Here is a 5,733-nt window from a genome sequence, read left to right on the forward strand (position 1 = left end):
AATGACACTGAACTATGCACCAAGCCGAGACCAGATATCCAGAATGAACCATTACCTGAATCTGATTAGATATTGTCTGTGGATGGCTCATGTTTGTGAGCTCATGAAGGAAATTTGAGAGCTGCTTATGCAGTCTGTACCATTTCAGGAGTAGTGGAAGCTGCTTGTCTTCAAGGAGTAGTCTCCGCACAAGTGGCTGAATTGATTGCTCTTACCCAAGCATGCTACTTTTCAGATTGATTACAGGTGCCTATATATACAGATAGTCAGTACGTCTTTGATGTGGTGCATAACTTCGGACAGGTATAGACTCAGAGGGGATTTATGATGTCATCAATGTACCCCATATCAAAAGGTGAGCAGGTCAGAAAACTGTTAGAGGCTTTGATATTGCCTGTGCAAGTTGAGGTTTTTGAAATGTTCATATATTGCAAGGGAGATGACTATGTCACAGTCGGCAACAGATATGCTGACGAAGTCACAAGGTACTATGCTTACAATGCTTGTATATTTAATGGAGAGGACATGAATGAAGGAACAAATGAGACCAATTACAACCTTTTGCTCACAGCAGCTGATACTTGGGAGGAGGTTAAGAGATTACAGGAAGAGGCAGAAGCTGAACAGCAGAGTTGGGGAAACGCTGGTTATGTTAAAAGTAAGGGCAGGTGGAGCTGATGTAGTGTCTCTACACAGAGTTTGAAAAAAACTCTGTGGAACTCTGCTCCGCTCCCCCCCCCCTCCCAAATTAATCAAACATTTAAAAAGAAGGCACTTACCTGCGCTGCTGCCTTCTCCTCTGCCTGGCCGCTCTCCGTCCTACGTGCAAGATGTACAATGTAGGGTTACTTCATAGAATAAGGATGGCAGGAAGGAGAGCGGCCAGACAGAGAAGGCAGCCACCCAGGTAAGTGCTTTCTTTTTTAATTTTTAATTAATTTTGGAGGGTGGCGGGGCTGGCTAACTCCGCTCCGCCATGGAAGGGAGTTTTGCCTAAACTCTGCATTTGCAACAGAGCACAGAGTAGGTAAAAATCCGCAAACTCAGCTAGTGGAGTGGAGTTACCAGATGGGGTTAATTAAAAAAGAGGAAGATGAAATATGGGTTTCAGGAGATAGCAGACTTGTGTTGCCAAATAGTTTGTTGCCACCAATGGGTAGACATTACCATGGTCCGACTCATGTATGGAGGGATGCATGGTCAGATTGTCTCGCCAAACATGGTTTAAAACAAGGTTCAGGTATGTAAAGGAACCACAGTGAAATTGACCCGCATAAGGTGGTCCCTTCAACAGGATGCATGTGTACTTTATTGAGATGCCTGTGAGGAATGAGCTGATATACATGTTGGTTGTTATGTGCATCTTTTCATGATGGGTTAAGGCATATCCCACAAGAAGGAATGATAGTCTCACAGTAGCAAAGCTGTTGTTGATACCAATTTTCGGCTTCCCGGCTTATTTGGAATTGGACAGAAGCATGCACTTCAAGAACGAAGTGCTGAGAATTCTATGTTCTGCCTTGTCGGTTGAATAAAGATTGCATTGTAGTTATCACCTGAGGCTTCAGGTCTGGTGGAGCAAGTCAATGGCACCTGAAATCAAGACTTGCCAGTGTGTACTTCTACGTCTTTAAAATGGCCATATGTTTTGCCATTGGTGTTGATGAGTCTGCACAGCTCAACCAATTGTAGGACATGACCCTATGAGATCACCATGGGAAGTACAATTATATTGCCAGTTGTACATGCAAATGCACTTGTGAACATTACTGATGATATTATACTAGATTACCACAAGGGATTGGTTGACATGGTAAGTTCTGTGTATCATCGGAGCCCTGCCACACCAGGAGCAGTGCCACAACCTAAGTCCCAGAGACTGGGTGGTGGTAAAGAAGCACATACGGAAGTCGTTCTTGGATCCTCATTGGTGAGAACCATATCAAGTCATACTCGAGATTACAACTACAGTGAAGGATGGAGGTCTCCCCAGTTGATTCATGCTGTCCATACTCCCAGGGTTCCATGTCCCCTTGATGAAATGACAGCACCTCTCCCAGAAGAGCCAGTGGTGTTTGAAAGATCATGGGAGCAGGTTAGTCAACCTGTAGGGGAACAATCAGAAACTGAAATAGCACTTGGTCAGCCTGAGGAGGGTGCTGAAGAGTTGGATGATGAAACTGGTGAAAGAGAGGCTAGTTTCATGGTCATAACAAAGATATACTTGGACCCTGAAGAATAGAGCCTAGTGCTAGAGAACCACGAGAGTCAGCAGAAGAACATTGGCTGGGAAGGCAAGAGAGAGGGAGACTAGTTCCGCAAGGAGAAAGTGATCTCCCAGATATCCCAGTGGAAATGGAGGATTCAGACCTGGGTGAAGGAGGAGAAGCAACAACTCTCAGGAGGTCGAACTGTGCAAGAGTGCCTCATCAGAGGTACTCATCCCCTGAATGGACATACTTTCTTGTAAATGACAGGCAGAAAAACTTCTGGGAATTTTGGGATAAATGTGAAAGTTCAATTGAACCTTCTGAACTTGATTTTCAGTTTACTCTTATTTTTGAACTTCCTCTGTTGACAAGACTGAGTGCCTTGAAACATTTTATCTTAGACTAGCAGCCCGTCCCAACGTTGTCCGGGTATGAATTGCTGCCGGCCAGTAGTATATTGTTTTGTAGGATTTCGTTTTGATAGCATTTCTTATCTGTGACAGGCCTGTGAAACGCTCCGATTCAATGTGCACTGCTGATGCACTTAAGAGTGCGCGTTCAGTAGTGTGTGAACTCGAGTTTCCCTACTTTATTTTTCCTTGCAATATTATATAGCGTGAACTCGAAAACATGGCATGAGCACAATTTACATTACAGAAGAACACATTCATTTGTGGTAGGCACGGGAAGACAAAGCGATTTGCCTGGAACCACAGGATGTTGAGCTGATGCCGAGATTCGAACGTAGCTCCCCAGCTCTAAAGTTCGCAATTCTAGAACTTGTGGCGGGAGGTGTATCTAAAAGTGTATGTCGGTGCTGGCCATCAATGAGAGAGACCTGTGCATTTTTCAAATGGGTGGTGAAAAAATATGAGTATGTTGCTGGAGATGTGGGCGGCCGTGCCACCAATGTACTTACCGGGCGAGGGTAAACACCCATTATTCCGCAACTTTCTTTCCGATTACCATCACTGCGCATACTTTCATTACGAAAGTACCATGACTCCGCAATGCCATTATAATGCATGGCATTACATTTTATATGCTTTTACCATGCATACATTTACAACGAAATTCGTTGTAAATGCATGAATGGTAAAATCATGTTTTGTTTTTTAATGTTTGGATAAGGTAAGGATAGGTATAGGGGTATATGTTTTGGGGTACTGAGGTATATGTTTTGGGGTGTTTGGGTATTTTAAGGGTTCAGATATAGTTTTGGGTTAAAGGGTAGAGGGGTATTTTTAGGGTTTAGGGATAGGTATGGGTTTTGGGGTACAGGGGTATTTTTAGGGTTCAGGGCTAGGTTTGTGTTTTGGGGTATAGGGGTATTTTCAGGGTTCAGGGGTAGGTTTGAGTTTTGGGGTACAGGGGTATTTTAAGGGTTCAGGGCTAGGTTTGGGTTTGTTTTGGGGTACAGGGGTATTTTTAGGGTACGGGCTAGGTATAGGTTTTGGGGTACAGGGGTATTTTAGTGTTCAGGGGTAGGTTTGGATTTTGGGGTACAGGGTTATTTTTAGGGTTCAGGGCTAGGTTTGGGTTTTGAGGTACAGGGGTATTTTTAGGGTTCAGGGGTAGGGTTGGGGTACAGGGGTATTTTAATGGTTCAGGGGTAGGTTTGGGTTTTGGAGTACAGGGGTATTTTAGGGTTCAGGGGTAGGTTTGGGTTTTGGGGTACAGTGGTATTTTTAGGGTTTAGGGTTAGGTTTGGGTTTTGGGGTACAGGGGTATTTTTAGGGTTTAGGGGTAGGTTTGGGTTTTGAGGTACGGGGGTATTTATAGGGTTCAGCGCTAGGTTTGGGTTTTGGGTTACAGGGGTATTTTTAGGGTTTAGGGATAGGTTTGGGTTTTGGGGTACAGGGTATATTTATAGGGTTAAGATGGGTTAGTGTTTAAGCGTGTTGGGGTATTTTGAGGAGGAAGGGTGGGTTATGATTATGGGGTGCAGGGGTATTTAAAGGGAGCAGGGTAGGATTAGCACACGATATGAGACATGGCATGAAGGGCAGAACGTACCACATGCCCCCAGCGTTTGTCACGCCCCCAGCACATGCCCACAGCACAACACAATTCAGAAAAAGGGGGTGGTGATGGACAGAGCATCTGAATTAAGCAGAATACTCAGTTGCCATGATCTACCCAAGGTTTCGATTCCAATGAAGTAAAAAAAAAATCTTAATACTAGTAGGCATAGATACATCATAATAGGCACACTAAAGGCATCAATTAAATTAGTTATAGTGCTTACCGGGTTATATTCAGCTACAGATAGCTCAGTAGAATATAAGTTTGCCCCTACAATGCACATTCTTCATGCAGTTGTGGGGCATTAAGAAATTACACACAGATGTATCAAGAGGAGATTACACTCCAAATGTTTATTGTAGACTGCTTTATGAGTACATAGAGATAACGAATGCTAGAAGTTGTTATGTTTGTACTCAGTTACCCACTTCTCCTCCAGAGAGAATTACATACCCTTGTCTCCCTCTGACATATGGTATCTCTTGTAGTCTTTTATTATGTATATTTTATAGAGAAGGTAGTTTTCCATATTATCTTTCGAATTATGATTTCATTCTCCCACAAGTTTCCCTTATCAAACATTTAAATAAGAATCCTTATTTTAAGAGTGCAGAGACTGCAGTCAAATATTTTGTATATCCAAAGTCACTAGACACATTGACATAATTTGGACCTGTCTGATGGCAGATGCAGAAAAATAATTTTGAGATTTGGTGGAGGATAGATGGAGAGATAAGGTCTAAAACAGAAACTTTCAAGGATCTTAAAAATCATACGTGAAGCAATGAAGACATTGAACATCAGGGAAAAAGAAATTTACCACCCCTGGTTTTAGATTAGAAACACAAAGCAAAGTTGTGTATATATGTTGCTCAGAGTCATATATATCCAGTGTTTTTAGGGTAGAGCAAATGTGAACATACCTTTGGAGCAAGAAGGAAACATTCTCGTTTCCTGAAGGGATAGGATCCTCTGATTCCTGGAGTCTACTTTATTTGTGAACAAAATGCATACTTCACATGACATGTGGATGGCATGGTACCTGTTATCTTGGTATAGTTTCCCCTAAGATTTATCATGTGGAACATTTTAATGATCCTGTATGGGAAAATAAATCCAGAACTAAATGAGATGTTAGTGCAGCAGAAGTAGTAGGAGATAGTTTTGGTGCCATAATCCCATTTGTAGAAGTAATTCTGAATGATATAAAAATTAGAAAACTGTCTACGATAGTGGGCAAATTGGCTACTGGTACTGCAAATTCCTTATTACTTCTTAAACTGATATGATTGTGATAAGGTCTATGGTTTTACAAAACCGACTTGCATTAGACTTTTTGCTCATAAAAGTGGGCAGAGTCTGTCAGATGTTAAAAGATCAGCAATGGTGTACTTATATCCCAAATGAAAGTAAAGACCTGGAGAAATAGAATAAGAATATATCTGAGTTGACAAGGATTTGAAAGATTTGGAAGCTATTGGAAATGGGTTTGATTAGA

The sequence above is a fragment of the Lissotriton vulgaris genome, chromosome 3_1 (genome assembly GCF_964263255.1).
Source record: "Lissotriton vulgaris chromosome 3_1, aLisVul1.2, whole genome shotgun sequence".
In the NCBI taxonomy this organism is placed as follows: Eukaryota; Metazoa; Chordata; class Amphibia; order Caudata; family Salamandridae; genus Lissotriton; species Lissotriton vulgaris.